Source organism: Petaurus breviceps, unplaced genomic scaffold (assembly GCF_028583685.1).
Source record: "Petaurus breviceps papuanus isolate PSGF00001 unplaced genomic scaffold, PetGlider_PUasm1.0 115, whole genome shotgun sequence".
In the NCBI taxonomy this organism is placed as follows: domain Eukaryota; kingdom Metazoa; phylum Chordata; class Mammalia; order Diprotodontia; family Petauridae; genus Petaurus; species Petaurus breviceps.
The window spans coordinates 9,684,951-9,704,024 of NW_027185612.1; positions in this window are offsets into that span (position 1 = coordinate 9,684,951).

Genomic DNA, 19,074 nt, shown 5'->3' on the forward strand with positions numbered 1-19,074 from the left:
GGTTACATGGCCAGGTGTTTCTGGGTGGGTGCTAAGTGTCTGAGCCCGGATTTGATCCCCCAGGTCATCTCGACACTCGCTGTGCTACCTGGCCGCCCCTTAATATGTCTATATTAATCATTAATTATACTAATTGTTTTATTGTAGTGTTTGATTACATTAACATATTAGTTAATTATACTACTTATTAATATATTAGGCAATTAGATAATTTTAATATGTTGAATCATTCTTATCCAACTTGATTATAGTGAATGAATTTTTAGCTAAATTGTTCTAGTCTTTCTTACTACTATTTTATTTAAATTTTTTGTATTGATATTCATTAATGAGTCTAACACATGGGTTTTTTTTCTTTGCCTTATCCTTCCCTACTTTAGATATTAGGACTATATTTGTCTAATAAAAGGAGCTTCCTGAAGTGTTTTTCTCTCCAAATTTTTAAAAATAATTTATGGAGTAAAGGTATTAATTGTCCTTTAAAATCTTGATAGTATTCTCTAGTAAATTATTCTGGTCTAGGTTTCCACCCCCCTTTTGTAGTTCCTTTACAGTTAACTTAATTTCTTTAAATATATTCTAAATATGGGGAACAGCAGGAAGAAAGACACAAATAGAAAATAGCAGGATTGACAAGAGAGGAGGAAACATTGGGCACATTTAATCTTTCATCTGACACTCACTTTTGAGACTGAATAGGAATGTCAAATGATTTTACTTTTTTACTCTCTATGAATTCTGAACAGGACAAGGAAGAGCCTGACCTTGATTATGGATCCCACATCAAAGTAATGGGGAAATTCTTAGAAGCACTTTTGAATTTAACTCCCAATGCTTTCACTGTTGTCTTAAGAATGTCTTGGGGGCAGCTAGGTGGAGCAGTGAATAGAGCATCAGCCCTGGAGTCAGGAGGACCTGAGTTCAAATCCAACCTCAGACACTCAGCACTTACTAGCTGTGTGACCTTGGGCAAGTCACTTAACCCCAATGCCCTGCATTCCCCCCCCCCCAAAAAAAAAGACAAAAAAAGAGAATGTCTTGATAATTCTGTTCAACAAGTATTCAGGAGTGTTCTATGTGCCAGGGACTGTACTAGATACTGTGGACACAAAAGACAAGAATGAAACAGCTCTTCCCTCATGGGGCTTATATTCTTCTGAGGAGAAACCATATGCACACAGATAAAGAAATGCAAAATAAGGTAGCGTGTCTTTAACCATGTCCACAGCGGGCAGAGACAGGCAATTTTAACCAGATTTGAATGGGCTTGTGGGGAAAAGAAGATGGATAAGATCGAAAGAGGAAGAGACTCCGTGTTGCCAAACTCCATGGAAATGCAGGGCAGGGTTGGGACGTTAAGGGTTTATACCCTGGCACAGGGCACCTTTTCCCACCCTTCCTCCATCTGCCGAAGTCTCTGAACGCTGGGACTCTGACAGGTTGCTGCTGAGGGTGATGAAAATCTGAAAGTGAGTATCAGTCCCCTTGTACAGAACTGATAACCACGTGGGGTGGGGGCTCTCGCGCAGTTAGGTGCTGATTCCTGCCTCTGAAAAGGAGCCTTGCCGGAAGCTTCTCTCCCTGACAAATTGTTGATTAAATTACTAGATGGTTTCTTCTACTCTCCCCATCCTCACTTGCTTTTTTCCCAGCATAGGGAAGAACAGAGAGCTGGAGAAGGTTATTTGCTCCTCTTGAGCTGCCAGCCTGTGGAAGCCGGGCTTGTAACATTATTATGACTGTAACCCTTTCAGTCTTGACACTATTCTAACATAAATACACACACATACATATGTAGTTATACATATGTATACACATACATACATGCACATATGTGTGGTGGGTGGGAGGATGTATGCATATACCCAAACCAAGAAGACTAAATCCTGCCCTGTGTGGTTGCTGAGGGCAGCTGGGAAAACTGGGGACAGGGAAAGTTTCTTTTGTTCTTAAGGAGACACTTTCCTTGTTGAGATCTGAGGAGGAAGAAGGATCAGAAAGGTTATGGCTTCTTTTAAGTAGATGGGCAGGACAGCTAGGTGTTGAAGTAGATAGAGTGCTGAACCTGGAGTCATGAGCACTTCTTCCTGAGTTCAGATGATTACTAGCTGTGTGATCCTGGGCAAGTCACTTAACCTATTTGCCTCAGTTTCCTCATCTGTAAAATGAGCTGGAGAAGGAAATGGCAAACCACTGTAGTATCTTTACCAAGAAAACCCCACAAAGAAATGGACACAACTGACAAAAATTGACGGACAACTATTTCTTATCCATTTGAAGGTGGAAGGTCCCCTGATTTCCCCAAAGGAAAGAGAAAAAGTGAATCTATCATCATAGGCTCATAGTGTTAGATCTAGAAGAGACATTACAGGCTATTTAGGCCTTTTTTGTGATTTTACAGATGGGGAAATTGAGGCCTGGAGAGTTTAAGTGATTTGGCCAAGACCCTAGTCCCCAAAATGTTGAGAACAGGAGGCCCAAGTGAGGCTGGGGAATTTGGCTTTGAAGGTACTGGGGCTTCCTGCTCTTCCTTTTCATTTCTTTAAAGCCTGAGGAACTATAGCTCTGATTTAGCCAAAGTTTACTGTGACTGGTCGGTCACCAGCTGAGTGTACTCCCAGTACCTACCCAGGTAGTTTAATACTTGGCTTCACACCTCATTTGCACATGCTTTGCTACAAAAAGCAAGTTTATATTGACACAATTACCTATATGTCAAGTAAGTACAATTTTTCTTGGAGGTGGAGCACTGGCAATGAAGGGAAATCCAAACAGACTTCTTATAGGATCTGGCCCTTCATCTGGGACTTGAGGGAGGCTAGAAATTCTAAAAACCAGAAGTGAGAGGTGAGGAGGGAGAACATTCTACACATGGTAGAAGGCAGCATGGAGAGATAGGCATTGGAATGTCCTATACAGGAAACTATGAGAGGGACAGGTGGGCTAGAATGTAGATTGTGGGAGAGGGAGTCTAGACTAGAAAGGTAGGTTGGAGTTAGAAGTGCTTGAAATGTCAAATGAATGTTTTAAAAAATTCTGATCCCTAGAGGTAGACACCAAAATTTCTTTTGGGAGGAGGAAGAGGAGAGGGAGGTGTCACGGTCAGATCTACGCTTTAGAAATAACAATTTGGCGGCTGTAGGAAAGACAATCTAGAGAGCAGATACACTGAGACCGAGGAGGAAGCTATTGCTTCCAGTCCAGATGGGAGGTGAGGAAGGCCTGAATTAGGGTGACAGAGAGAACCAGCTGATAAAAGAAGAAATGAAAAAGAAGCATGACTTCTGGATATTTCGATTATACTTGACAGATCTTAATGTGCCCAAACGATTGGAAGATCACTTAAGCCAGACACATTCTCTGGTTCAGTCCATTAGCCTTTCCCATGTGCATCTGGGTATATGGGAAGGGGATTGCCTGGTCAGCCTAGATGCTTGTAAATGTTGCATCAGCATAATTATCAGAGGCTCCTTTAATAACTCAAGACTGGGAGCTTATGGGGTGATTAACATAACAAAGTGAAACAAAATATTGACATTTTGTGTATCTTCTGCCTGATAATACTCTACCAAAAGAGATATCTACAATGCTAATAGAAATGTAATTGATGTAACTATGATTCTTACAACCAACTGGCAAAGCAGAATGCTTGCTTGTAAAATAGATAAGATTAAAGGGGATGGCATTAATTCTAAACATATTTGTGGAGCCAAACTCTAATAAGCAAGTAATTGTTTTAACTCATCTAGACCCCACTGATATTTATCGTGTTGTCTAATGCAGGCAAGCCGTCTTTGGCATAAATCAATAGAAGTTTTTTTAATTATTCCATTTCTTCTCACTCAGTAGTAGCACCCGTGGCCTGAGTACCGTAGGTTATTATGGAGGTGATAAAGCAGAAGGGGATGGAAATGACACATTAACAGTCTAATGCTGAGAGTCATTTCACGGCATAAACAAAAGTATTCTGGTTATACGTATAAATCCTAGGCTTTGAGGTGGAATAGAAGGAGCTCTGAGCTGAAAGTCCAAAGAGTTGAGTTCCAGTCCCAGCTTTGTTCTTTAATTAGCTATGTGATCTCTGGTAAGTGGCTTACCCTCTCTGTGCTTCAAGTGACCTCATGGCTAAAAGGAAGGATAATCATTCTTGTACTAGTTATCATAAAGATCAGTTGTAAGACACAAATGAAAGAATGTGTGAAACACGCTTTGTGACCTTTAGGCATTATCTGAGTCTTTATTATCACTTACTTATTTGTTGTTCAGTCCTTTTAGTCCTGTTCCACTCTTCATGACCCCATTTGGGGTTTTCTTGGCAAAGATACTGGAGTGGTTTGTCATTTCCTTCTCCGGTTCATTTTACGGATGAAGAAATTGAGGCAAACAGGCTTAAGTGACCTGCCCAGGGTCACACTGCTGATAAGTGTCTGAGACCAAATTTGAACTCAGGAAGATGAGTATTCCTGACTCCAGGGCAGTGATCTATCCACCGAGCCACCTAGCTACCCTATTATTTATAGAATCATAGATTTAGGGTTGGAAGGGATCTTAAGAGGCTATTAAGTCCAACCCAGAAGAGAAAACTGAGACACAGAGAGGTTAAGTAAGCTTCCAAATATCATACAGGTAATAAGTGTCAGAGACAAGATTTGAACCCAGGTCCTTTGATTATAGAGCCAGCGCTCTTTACATTTTATCTCACTGCCTCTATATGATCAGTATAAAGTTGCTTTGGCTGGTCTGTCCTTGTCATTTCATTCATCTAGATTTTTATATACCATGAGGCCTATAGCATGGTGGCTAGACGTGGTGGGCCTTACTCTCACTGAGGACACAAAATGCTTTATTAGGCAAGTATAGACTAAGAAGAGAAGTGTCCTGATCAAGCAGTGAGAGAGAGAACTAATGGCAGCCCGTCTTCTGAATTAATACTCTAAGGGAAGGTTGAGCATCTCTGCTGGGTGAGGCTCTCGTTTGTTTTCCCTGGGCCTGATTCTTCTTTGGTTCATCTCCTGACTATCAGGACTATCTTCTTCCATGGTTCTCTTTTCTGATGCCAGATGTCACACTCCTTGAAGCTGCTTCCTGCCCCAACTATGTGACTTTCTCTCTCTCTGTGCTGGATGCAAGTGGCTACTGGACAGGTTGTAATGGTAATGTAATCTGAATTTGAAGATCTCTTTGTATTGGCAAAGGTAACAGGCACTTAGCACTTAGTAATTAATCAAGCCTCTGTTAAAGAAACAGAAAGTATGAATCCCTGTTGCTGACATAACAGGAAGGGGTTGGCTGAAACAGGAAGCTAATGCTGTCTATATATAAGGAAAGTCAAATCTTCTTGGAGCAAGTTCTGTGGAGGCAGAAGCTGCTGCTGCTGGGGAGCTGTGGGGAGGCTAAAGGGGAAAGGCCCCCCAGGCTGGAGAGAATGATTTTGATTTGGAGAACATGGATAAAGTGATTTTGATTCTGGGAAACAGCTGAAACATCTGCTGAGTCCGAGGGCCAGCTGGAGCTGCTGAGGACTTCCAAGGGCTAGTCAGAGCTGATGGCCAGCCAGAGCTGCTGAGGAGGCTGCTGAGGATTTCTGAGGGCCATCCCAGAGCTGCCAAAAGACTGAGGAAGCATGACTGTGATGCTGGTACTTTATATGACTGTTTGTGGCTTTGTTAAGCCTTGACTTCCTGGGAACAGAGACTGTGAAGGATTTAAGGTGGACTGGAGACTGTGAGCTTCAGTGTGGGACAGGAACTGCATGGAGAGCTAGACAAGGACCTGGGAGCTGTTTGCCTTTGAACCCAGGTGACAGTTTGGTGAATCCAGGTAGGACCTGGGACCATGGAAGGGGATCCAAGGAATCTGAGAGACCACCTGAGTCAAGCTGAAAGAAGACTTTACTTGGATACTGTGTACTGACTGAGAAATTGTAATTTACTACTGACCTAGGGGTGGAGGGTTTGTGTATTCTCTGATGATTGAATAGTGAATAAGTGACTGAATAAATGATTGATTTGTAACTTGGTGTGCCCCATGAGTGGAGAACTTTGACTATTGTACTTTGTGTCCCTTAAGGAGGCAACCTCCTTAAGGAAGATTGACTGATTGAGATAATTGAATGATTGAGTTACTAAATGATTATTCTTTGTTCAAAACTTTGTGACCACTGTGGTGAAAACTATGTGGCCATTTCAGTGATGAGCTGTTGTGAATGCTGTACCTTGACTTACTATGAATGTTTTGCTCTGATTTGTTATTGAATAAATAGAGTGTTCACTATATTATGTAATCAGAACCTTAAAAGCTGTTTACAGTAGCATTCTTCTGGAAAACTGCTAATGCTTGGCTTTACACAAGTAACTTTGCTTCCCTGGCTGATAAGAGGGAGGAGAGAGAATCTTTCTTGATGCCATTTTATATAAGAAATGTTGAAGGAACTGGAGATACTTAGTAGGGAGAAGAGAAAACTGACAAGGGGGTGACAAGATAGTTGTTCTCAAGTATCTGAAGGGTTTAGTAATACCAGATCTCAAACCTTATTACAAATAGTAATCATCCAAATAATTTGGTATTGGTTAAAACAGAGAGGCCAATAAAGGGAATATATTAGGTATATAATATAATATAATATATAATATAAAGAAGAGGGGTGGCCAGGTAGCACAGCGAGTAAGAGCACTGGCCCCAGTGTCGGGATGACCTGGGGATTGAATCCGGGCTCAGACACTTAGCACCCACCCAGAAACACCTGGTCGTGTAACCTTGAGCAAGTTACTTAACCCCAGTTGCTTTAAAAAAATTTAATATAAAGAAGAAAATGAGGACAGCATAGTGTTTGATAAATTTGAAGACTCCAACTGCTGGGGTAAGCATGCTGACTCTATGACAAAAACTTCTGCAAAAATAATAAAGTAACTAGCATTTATATAGTACTTTTAAGTTTTACAAAGTGCTTTATGAATACAGTTTAAAGGAAATGCAGGATGTGCAAATTTAGAGTATCCACCCCAGATGTTCGCACAGACTATTTGTGCCGACAGGTAGTAGAGCATTCCAAGCTCATGTTGGTCTGATCAGCCACAGTGAGACACATTGAAACTTGGCTCTAGTATAGTGATGTCATTTTGATCCTCTTCAAGAATGAAGGACAACAAAGAGCACTGGCACCAGAGTTGGGATGACCTGGGATCGATTCCAGGCTCTGATACTTAGCACCACACCCAGAAATAACTTTGAGCAAGTTACTTAACCCCGATTGCTTTAAAAAAAAGAAAAGAATGAAGGACAACAACTAATCATTTTATTCTCACAACAACCCTGGGAGATAGGTCCTATTATTACCTTCATTTTGCAGATGAGGAAATGGAAGCAGACAGAGGTTAAGTGCTTGCCCAGGGTCACACAACTAATAAGTGTCTGAGGTATAGAACTTATGGTTTCCTCTCTCTAGATCCTGGCCTAAATCCACAGAAAGTAATATGGCAGAAATTAGGTTTCGGGGGCGGTCAGGTAGCAGAGCGAGTAAGAGCACCGGCTCCAGTGTTGAGAAGACCTGGAGATCGAATCCCAGGCTCAGACACTTAGCACCCACCCAGAAACACCTGGCCGTGTAACCTTGAGCAAGTTACTTAACCCCAATTGCTTAGGGGCGACCAGGTGGCTCAGCAAGTAAGAGCACCGGCTCCAGTGTTGGGATGACCTGGATCAAATCTGGGCTCAGATACTCAGCACCACACCCAGAAATAACTGGCCGTGTAACCTTGAGCAAGTTACTTAACCCCGATTGCTTTTAAAAAAAAAATTACCGTGTTTCCCCGATAATAAGACCTATCCCGAAAATAAGCCCTCCCCTTACTGTGTAAGATTCCTCTAAAATAAGGCGGCCCCTGAAAATAAGCCCTATTGAGATTGCTACTGTAGTGAAGGTTATCCCCTGTGCTACACGCTACATTACGGTACCCTCTGTATGTACCATCCCCCCCCCCCCCCGCGAAACGCACGCCGCACTCCGAGCTGCATCCAATCAGAGCTGCAGCAGTGAGCGCATCATCCTGTTCTTCCCCAGTGATTTGCTTATTGAATAAAGGTACATTTTTTTGTTCACATTTACCTGTTTATTAAAATTGCTGTCAATGTTCATTAAAATAAGCCCTCCCCTGAAAATAAGCCCTTTGGTGTTTTTCTGTCCAAAAAAAAAAAATATAATAAGACAGTGTCTTATTATCGGGGAAACATGGTAGGTTTCAACCAAGCCCTCCCACCATATACTATGTTACCTAAATGCCCCTGAGAAGGAAAACTGGAAAGTAATACAGTAGAAATTAGGCTTAGACTAATATCTTCCACCATATAATTTCCAAATGGATACATGATTTTAATATAAAAGGTCTCATAATAAACAAATTAGAGAATCAAGGAGAAAATTACCTTTTAGATCTCTGGATCCGAAAGGGTGAGAATCTTTGACAAATTAAGGGATAGAGGGCAGCTAGGTGGTGCAGTGAATAGAGCACAGGCCCCGGAGTCAGGAGGACCTGAGTTCAAATCCAGCCTCAGACACAACACAAAAACTAGCCATGTGACCTTGGGCAAGTCACTTAACCCCAATTGTCCTACCTTCCCCCTTCCAAAAAGCAAATAAATAAATAAATAGATAAGGGATGGAGAAGATCATAGAAGATAAAACAGATAATTTTGATTATGAAGAAATTTTAAAAGTTTTTGCCCAGATAAAACCAATGCTGTTAAAATTAGAAGGGAAGTAGGAAACTTGGAAAAAATATTTGTACCTGGTTTCTCTAATGAAATTTTCATTTCCTGTAGAAGCAGGAAAACTTTGTGAGCTCCCCCCATAGCCACCTCAAATACTTATAAAATATGATTCTGAACAAACTTTAGAGCTACAGAACGCAAGGTTTTGGCCCTAGGGCATCCCCAACCAGCAGTGGCTGGAGTAGACCTTGGGAGAGTGGATCACCAGCAGCAGTGGTGGTTTCCAGAATTATCAACCCATAAATGCCAAAGAAAAAGTGAAATGTCAGTGTAGAACTCTGTTGGATCTGGCGGGATGGAGGAGAGAGTCCAGCCCCTGTCCCTGGAGCTAGAAGTGGTAGAGGTGCAGAGGCCCTTCAGCTACCTCCATGTGGCTGCTTCAGAGCTCTTGGCCTGCAGATTGTAGGAGGGCCAAGCAACCATTCTGAGGAGTAATTGCTCTTGCTTTAACCTGCTTAGATTTGGATCACTGTCCTGGGTGGAGGTTCTGGGGTGTGTGAACAGTAAGTCAGAGTTTTGGGGGGCTGTAGAAAACCCCAGCAATTTGGGACAAAGCTCTCCCCTCTAGAAGCAAAGTTCTACTGTGGCAAAGAGCTCAAAAGTCAAGTAATTGAGGGGCAACATGAGCAAGCAAAGAAAGCAAAGCAAGCACAGCAATCCAATTTTAGATTTGGGGGACAAAAAGGATCAAAGCATGGAATGGGAAGAAGACAACAAAGTCAGAACTCCTGTACCAAAAGCTTCCAAGAAAAATATGAACTGGTTACAGGCCATGGAGGAGCTCAAGAAGGATTCTGAAAATCAGAGAAGTGGAGGAAAAACTGGGAAGAGAAATGAGAATGATACTAGAAAACCATGAAAAGAGAGTCAAGAACCTGACTGAAGAAAATAACACCTTAAAAAATAGATGAACTCAAATGGCAAAAGAGGCCCAAAAAGCCAATGAGGAGAATAATGTCTTAAAAAGCTGAATTTGCCAGATGGAAAAAGAATCTGAAAAGCTCACTAAAAAGAATAATTCCTTCAGAATTAGATTGGAGCAAATGGAAGGTAATGACTATGAAAAATCTAGATACTATTAAACATGTCCAAGCAAATGAAAAAAAAATAGAAGGCAATGTGAAATATCTCATTGGAAAAACCACTGACCTGGAAAATAGATCCAGGACAGATAATTTAAAAATTATTGGACTACCTGAAAGGCATGATAAAAAAAAGGACCTAGAAATCATCCTTCAAGAAATTCTCAAGAAAAATTGGTTCACTGATCACCTCTTGGAAAAGATCCCAAAAAGAAAACTCCTAGGAATATTATAGCCAGGTTCTAGAGTTCCCAGATCAAGGAGAAAATATTACAAGCAGCCAAGAAGAAACAATTTGAATATTGTGGAAACCCAATCAGGATAACACAGGATCTAGCAGCTTCTACTTTATGGGATTGAATATGATATTCCAGAGGTCAAAGGAGCTGGGATTAAAACCAAGAATCATCTACCCAGAAAAACTGAGTATAATGTTTCAGGGGAAAATATGGTCATTCAATGAAATAGAGGACTTTAAAGCATTCTTGATGAAAAAAAAAACCAGAGTTGAATAGAAAATTTGATATTCAAATACAAGAAGCAAGAAAAGCATAAGAAGGTAAACAGGGAAAAGAAATCATAAGGAACTTATCAAAGTTGAACTATTTACATGCCTACATGGAAAAATGATCATTGTAGCTTATGAAACTTTTCTCAGTATGAGGATAGTTGAAGGGAATATAAATGTATGTATATATATGTATATATATATATATATACGTATACATACATATATATGTCTATATAGGAGGGTATATGTGTGTATGAATACATATGTGAGTGTGTGTATATATGTTTACAGGTATACATAGATGGAGGGCACAGGATCGATTGAAGAGGAAGGGAAGATATTTAAAAGATGAATTTGAGAAGTGAGAGAGGGTTATAATGAGAGGAGATGGGGAGAAATAGAATGGGGTAAATTATCTCATATAGAAGAGGCAAGGGATAACTGTTACAATGGAAGGGAAGGACAGGAAGGCAAGAGGGAATGGGTCAACCTTACTCTCATTGAATTTGGCTTAGGGAGGAAATGATATACACACTAAATTGGGTGTCTTGCCCTACAGTAGAGTAGGGGGGAAGGGGATGAGAAGGGGAATGATGGAAGAGAGGGCAGGTTGTGGGGGGAGGGTAGTTAGAAGCACACACTTTTGAAAAGTGACAGGGTCAAAGTAGAGAATAGAACAAGAGGGGGGCGGGATAGGATGGAGGGAATTATAGTCAATCTTTCACAATATATCCACTATGGAAGCATAACTACACATGCACAACCTATATTGAATTGTTTACCTTCCCAGTAAGGGTGGGTGATGAGGGAAGAAGGGAAAGAATCTGGAATTCAAAGTTGTAAAATCAAATGTTTAAAAAAATCATTATTATTATTATTATTTACATGCAACTGGGAAATAAGACATTCAGGCACTGGGGTATAGAGCTCCATCTTGCCCTACTGGAAAGTTGGAGAGGGGATGGGGAGGATATAGGAGAGAGCAGATTGGGGGAGGGGGTATACAGTGGGATCACTGTTTTGGGGTGGTGGGTAGGGGAAAGATGGGGAGAAAATTTGTAACTCAAAATCTTGTGGAAATGAATGATGTAAACTAAAAATAAACATAAAATTTAATTAAAAAAAGAAATTCTCATTTCCAAGATATATAAGGAATGCTTCAAATTTATAAGAATAAGAGCTGTTTCCCAATTGATAAATGACTAAAGGATATGAACAGGCAGTTCTCAAGTGAAAGATACAAGCTATCAATAACTAAAGGGAAAAAATGTTCCAAATCACTTATAGAGAAATGCAAATTACAAGAATTCTGAAGTCCTATCTTATTTATGTCAGATTAACAAGAATGGCAGTAAAGGAAAATTGTTTTAGGGGCTTTGGGAAAAAATGAACATATTAATGTACTGCTGGTGGGGCTGCAAATTGGTTTATCCATTCTGAAAAGTAATTTGGAACTACAGCCACAAAGCCACTAAACTATATATATATATATATATCCTATGTAATAACCTAACCATTACACTCCTAGGCTTGCACACCAAAGAAATCAAAGAAAGATGGAAAGGATCCATATGGACAAAAAGAATTTATTTAGTAGCTCTTTTTGTAAGAGTAAAAACTTTGGAAACTAAAGGGGTGCCCATCAATCGGGGAATGGCTAAACAAATTATGTTGTATAAATGTAATGGAATATTGTGAGAAATAGAGGTTGGAAGAGTTAAAAGGTTAGAAGGTGTAATGCCAAGCAAAGGCAACTTCCCAAGGTTCAAAATACCAGCATAGCTGCTCTCCATTTTATTCAGTGACAAATTAAGAACAGAGAAAATCAAAATATAGCATTATTCAAAATACAGCATTTACCAAGTGTAATTCAATCAAGTATTACTCCACCCCTGGACATTACATTCATTTAATCAATCACAAAGTCCCTCTTCTAAATACTCCTCCACCCCTAAGCAATACATTCATTTAGTCAATCATAATGCCCCTCTTCTCAAATGGAGATTAGTTTCCAATCATAAGTAAAGTACATTCATTTGTTCAATCACAGAGCACAAAAAAGTCAAAAGTTTCCCATCCTTGGATTACAACTGAATAGGCCATCTACCCCAGAGTTACAACAAGCTTAAGCACAGCATTTAATACCCAAAGAGAGGTCTTTTCTTCATCTTGACCTGAGGCAAGTTCTCAGCAATCTTTGTTCCTGGGGAGACAAAGCTTAGCAAGGCAACAAGATACATTGCCAGTGTCCTCATTAATTCATTCTCTGCCTGCAGAACAGTCCTAGGACCCCTGAAAACATTAGCAAAACCATCTTCCAGGATTTCTGTAAACATACAATGAGAAAATCCTTCTTCAGGGTTTCTGAACCAACAGCAAGTTTCCAGGACCTCTGCAACAAAAGCATTGGCCTTTACCAGTGGACAAATCTGGCAAAACAACCTCAAAACAGACAGACAAAGTACCAGCATAACAGCCATGTCTCCTCGGTCCTTGGCAGCTCTGGGTGGCAGCTCTCAAAAGTGCTGGGCAATTCGAACTGGCCCTCAGCAATCCTCTCAGTCTCTCTCTGCCTCCACTATGCTGCTTCCAAAAATAACTCTTCTGCCTCTCTCTCTGCTTGTGTCTCTCTAAATTCACGTCACCAGCTCCTCCTGGTTCAGCCCTCTCTTTTCATGTCAACAAGTCCATCCCACAAGTGGGATTCACAAGCTCTGGATTTTAACACGATCAATCCAAAAACCAAGCCAATACAGGGAGATATTTAAATTTCATTACTATTACAGAAGGGTAATATCTTTCTCTGACTCAAAAGCAGGGGAAAACAGTAATGTCTTTGAGGGATGCTTTGAGTTTGCTCAAACAATCATTGTTCTTATCAGTGCAGCAAAGCACCCTTATTGGCCTTGGCAGAGAAGTGGGGAGACCAAATGTCTAGGTACCTGGGTACCTACCATTTCCATCGTTGCACCAAGATGGAGGATGGATGATGGAGGATGTCATATGAAACTGAAATCTCCTTCTCTGTCTCCCTTATCTTTCTCCCAGAATTCTCTGCAAAACAGTCTCATAATCCTCCATTTCCATAGTATTGCTAGATGATAAATATTGGGTGAGATCTCTATGGAAATGCCAAGCTACATAATAATAGCTTACATTTTTATGACGCCTTGAGATTTACATAGCATTTTCCCCTTAACAACCTAATGATGTAGGAAGTGCCAAAATTATAATTATTTTGTAGATGAGAAAATTGAGGTGTAACAACTCGTGCATGGTCATGCGGTTAATAAGTATCAGAACTAGACTTCAGACACAGGTCTATTGAGTTCAAGTTAGTGCTTTTTCTGATACACTGTATGGCTAAACTCAGTAAGCCTGTTCTTTGATCTGATGTTATTTATCTTAATTTTATTGACTTCTTACTTGGCCCCTGGACCCTGATTGAGCCTAAGCCCTCTCCAATGCTGTTTTCTGTCTTGCAATAAGACTGCTTACTAATGCAGCCCAGACCCCTCAATTGTGGGTCTGTGAAAGCAATTCAGCTCAAGATATGCTTCTGATCAAGACATATTTTAAAATCACACAATCATGGGCTTCTGCTGATGTTTATCTTTTTCCATCCCATCCAAAAGACACATTCAAGGCAAAATAGACTTAATTAAGTAACATAGAAAAATAAATTGGGAAAAATCTCTCGGATACTCACATTCTTCTACAAATTACTATAACGCTGATTGGATAAGACACATGGGTAAGGACACACATGGCCTGGGATCATAGCCAGAGCAATTTATGCTCCTACAGTTGGGTCCCTACTATAATGTGTCTCCTCCTCTATTGCTGATGCTCACCTCTCAGAGCCTACAAAGTCATTTGTCAACCTGGAGGTACCTTTGGACTATATCCCAAGTATAGTTGCTATATCCATTGCTAAATAATACTAGGGTCCTTTGCTGGTGTATCATTTTCACTGATATCTGCTAATGTTTGGGCTAAGCAACTGTCTGCTGGGTCTCTTTTCACCTGTAGCTGTCGTACATGCTTTTCCTAAAGAAGAAGGGGCCTTTCAATTCTTTAGATCACAGTTCCAGAAGCTATCATCTCTTTTATGATTCAGATTTATAACCACAGCCAGCCAGCCAGAGAAGCCCTTAAACATTAATCCTGTCTTTTGAGTTACTTTTTTCATTTCTCATCTTCCACTCTTTGAATTCAATCCACTTTGTGAGTTGGAAGGAGAAAACTCCTACAGCTCCCATCCTACTCTGGCTGCATACTTCGAGCTTCAACTTAAGAAGATTTTGGGGTGGGTGGTGAAGTTGATGACCCTGTGAACCATAGCTCTCCATATCAGCGGCTCTTGATCCTTTGTACCAGTGCTAGGCAGGATAGACTTAGGAGTCCTTGACCTTCTCCTCGTGCACTAAGAGGTCAGTCTGATGGCAGAGGACGCTCAGTGATCCTGGCAGGTCCTACCTTTGTCCCACTTTGGGCAGAGCTAGGTTGGGTAGGACAGCTGTGAGGGGATACTACTGCCAAGGATTTTTCCTAATAATTGTAATCACAAGTTTCATTCACAAGTTAATTCACAAGCTTTCTGAATCTTCTGGTCTCAGTTCTTAAAACTGGTCTATAGATTCTTTGAAAACTTATCTCATACCCTTAGACCAAAGGCTCTTGTTACTTTGCTTCATGATGGTTTTCTTAGTCTGCCCCATTTCACTTTTTATGTTGCCCATCCAACAAGTGACAATTCAACAAACGTTTATTTAGTCATCTGTGGGGACAAAAATCATCCTGAATGACTAAAAGAGAAACTGAGGCAGAGCTCTGAGTCAAAGAACTTTATTAAAGGGACCTGGCCCCCTCTAATGAAGTGGACCCCAGATCTTCCTCAGGGCCTGAGATACCCCCTCCTTCCAGTGCTTTATTTTTATAAGGCTTAATGCCAGATTTATTACCTGAACATTCTAAAGAGACTATTTAAAGTATAGAATACCATTGGTTGATATATGAAGCAGAAGCTAAAAGTGGTATGTCAACAGGGTCATGGGTTGGGTGAGTATCTCCACTGACTAGGTGGTCACAAGATGGATGGACTCCTCCTTGGATTGGACAAGAGAAGATGGTATGAAGTATACATACGCTCTAAGAATACATTGGGGGGGGGAGGGACTTTCCATACCAGGCCACCCATGCTTGGTTTGGTCATGGAACCTGAGCAAAACAAGATGGAGATATCCATCCTGGATATGGATACAGAGATATCCATCCATGAATCCAGGATGGCGATATCAGTGTTAGCATTATTGCAGTTTTGCAAATAAGCTCCCTGATTGGTAAACAAGTAGTGAACATTACATTAAAGTTTGAGGCCTATTATAGGGCCCTTCTGTTAGAACCTATATTTCTATGTGACTTATGCAAAATATGGATTAATACATTACCTATTATTATACCTATTACTAGATGATTAAATATGTATTACTTGATGAATATAGTAAAAATAATTGCTAAAATCATTTCCCCTTATAGAATCATAATGAACTGACAAATACTGATTAGAACTTGAATAGGGGTCAGTGAAGCACCTCTCACACCTGGCTGTGTGCAAGTGTTGTTCCAGGTGGTGAAGAGAGGTAGAGAAGAAAAATAAAACAATCCTTGGCATCAAAAAGCTTATATTCTGTCAGGGGTAATAATACACGTGTAGCTCGGCTTCAGACACTTAACACAAATACTAGCCATGTGACCTTGGGCAAGTCACTCAACCCCAATTGTCCTCCAAAAAAAAGGAAAAAAAAGAAAAAATACATGTGTAGCTAAGTATAAGTATAAGGAAGCACATTCTAGATATAGGTGATGGTCTGCACAAAACAGGCAAGAAAGGTCATGCAGACTTAAGGAACAGCAAATAACACAGTGCAGCTCAAACAGAATGATTGTAGGAAAATCATGTGAAAAGTGTCAGAAAAGATGGAGCTAGGTGGTGGAAAGCCCTAAATGGCATGGCAGGGAATTTATATTTTAACTAACTGGCAATAAGCAACCACTATATAAGCAGGGGTGGGATATAGTCAGACCTGTGCATTAGGAAAATTATTTTGGCAGCTATGGATTAGAAGTGGCCTTTAAGAGGGGAAAGGATAGAAGCAAGGAGACTAGTTAGGGAGCTATTGGAACAATGTGGGTAAGAAGGGATGAAAGCTTGAATTAGGAGAATGGTGGTGTGAGCAGAGAGGAAAGGGGGTGGCAATGCCCATGGAGCTTAACCCTACATGTTCCATTACACAGGAGGAAAAGGGTGGGTGTGTGGCAATCTGCACCAAAGGATTAAGTTCTTATATGGATGAAATCAACGATCCATCAAAGTAGATGGATTTTATCTAAACATTTATGAAATACTTTCCTTACAGCCCTCTGAGACCAGTGGTGTGAGTCTTATTATCTCCATTTTTATGGATGAGGAACTGAGGTTCAGAAGTATTCAGTGACTTGCCTAGGGTTGCACAGCTAGTAAACATAAGATCCAGGATTCAATCAACCAATAAACATTTATTAAGTGCCTACTATGTGCCAGGCACTGTGCAAAGGTCCTTCCTAAATCTAGCTCATTTTGTATCACACTCTGCCACAGACACTTACTTTTTGTCCCAGCATTTTATATCTAGGAGCCAGGCCTGAGTCACAGGCTTATAAGAGCATAGATCTAGTACTAGAAAGACATCAGAGGTCATCTGGTTTCAATCTCTTCATTCTATAGCTAAGGAAACTGAGACCAGAGGTTAAGTGACTGGCCCAAGGTCACATAGGTCTTATTCATCAGAGAAGGGATTTGAACCCAGGTCCTCTAACTCAAGAGCAATTGCTCCTTCTATTGTGCCATGTTGTTTCTGGGGTTTAACTTATAAAGTCTTTCAAGCACGTTTGCCCCAGAGTGAGTTTAAGTCAGTTTCTCTCTTTGATCAGAACTCCAGTTTTGCTGCATTTAATATTTTAGGGAAATTATAGAATAATATATTTCTTTGTTGGAGACAGGTTCCTGGCCCAAAACAAACCATTAGTCAGTTGTGGTGAGCGCGGTCTTCTCTCCTAATGGAGTCATGTGTATGAATCTTTGGCCTTTCCAGTCTTCCAAATTAGGTCAATGAGACTGACTTGTTTCCTCAGGCACCAAGTAGACACTAATAGGTACTGAAACCTGAATTTCCACCAACACTATTCCTCATCTGAAGGTTGTCTATGCTCCCCTATTTCTGGATGGAATTAGAAGGTCAACTCAGTAAGAAAAAAAACGTTAAATTTATTCATACAGCATGGTTGTCTGTGGGGGGAAAAAATCAAGTCCAGTCAATTTGACTTAATGACCTGACTTGTCAGGCAAGTGGAAATGGTGAAAGTGAAACCACTATTTACTGAGGCCCTTAGGCATATACTGCCCTGTACATTCAACTGAAAGCTTTAGATGTATTCATCTTATCTGCCTAAGAGATAAGTGCCTCAAGGAGAGTGACTATTTTCTACTCAGAAATTTATTCAGGAATTTATACCAATGGAGTTTCAGAAATAGTTAGGCTGGATCTAAAAATGTAAGTAACTGGGAGATTGGGATTTTTTCTACCTGGGCCTGGGTGTTCCCAGAAGGAATAGTCTCCTTTCTTCCCCGACATTCCTTAGTGAAGTCACAGCACAGCTTATACTTGGATGTCTCATTTCCTTTATTATACTTAACCTAATTCTGAGTGTATTAGAGTCACAAAATCTCAAAGCTGTAGGGACTGCAGAGGTCAACGACGGTTCATGAGAAAGAAACCTGATGGCCCTAGTGCAAGGGACTGCAAGGTCAATGTGAGTTAACAGTAAAACATAAAAAGGAAAGCTAATGTGGTCTTGGGCTGCACTGAAAGGCATAAGGTCCAGAATCAGTAGGTCATCAGTTCATTGTAACCTGGCCTGATCACATTAGGAATATTGTGTTCAGTTCTAGGTATCATATTTTAGGAAGGATACTGTCAAAATGGGAACATGGCCAAGGGAGGAGGAGCAAGATGGTGAAAGAACTGGAGATGATAACCGTGGGAGGATCAATTGGAGGTAGTTTGCTTGGAGCAGAGTAAGTTTTAGGAGGTTTATGACTGCTGCCCTCAGGCATCTCAACAGCTTTCATGTTGTGGAATGTTTGAACTTTTTTCTGTTTGACCTCAGAGAACAGAAGTAAAAGCAAATAAAGCAAGTTGCAGAGAGGGAGAGCTTAGCTTGATATAAAGAACGCAAACTATAAAATTAGAGTCTAAAAGTAGAATGAGCTGTTTAGAATGGCAGTGAGATTTTAAATAGAGGTCAGATGACCACTGGTTGGGGATATCACAGAGAGGATTGCTGTTGAAGTGTGGGTTGAACTAGATGACCTCTGAGGTCCAGTCTAACTCAGAAATTCTGAAGTCAACCCTTGAAAAGAAATCCCTCATCATCTCCTGTCAAGTAGTAATCCAGACCAACACTGAGAGACTTAGACACTCTGATCAATGTAATGACCAAACACAATTCCAGAAGATTCAAGGTGAAGCATGCTACCCACCTCCTGATAGAGAGGTTAGTGGCTCAGACTGCAGATTGAGAAATTTGACCAATGCAGGAGTTTTGTTTTTCCTCATTCTTCTCACTCCCTCTGTCTCTCCCCCTCCTCCCCTCCTCCTCCTCCTCCTCCTCCTC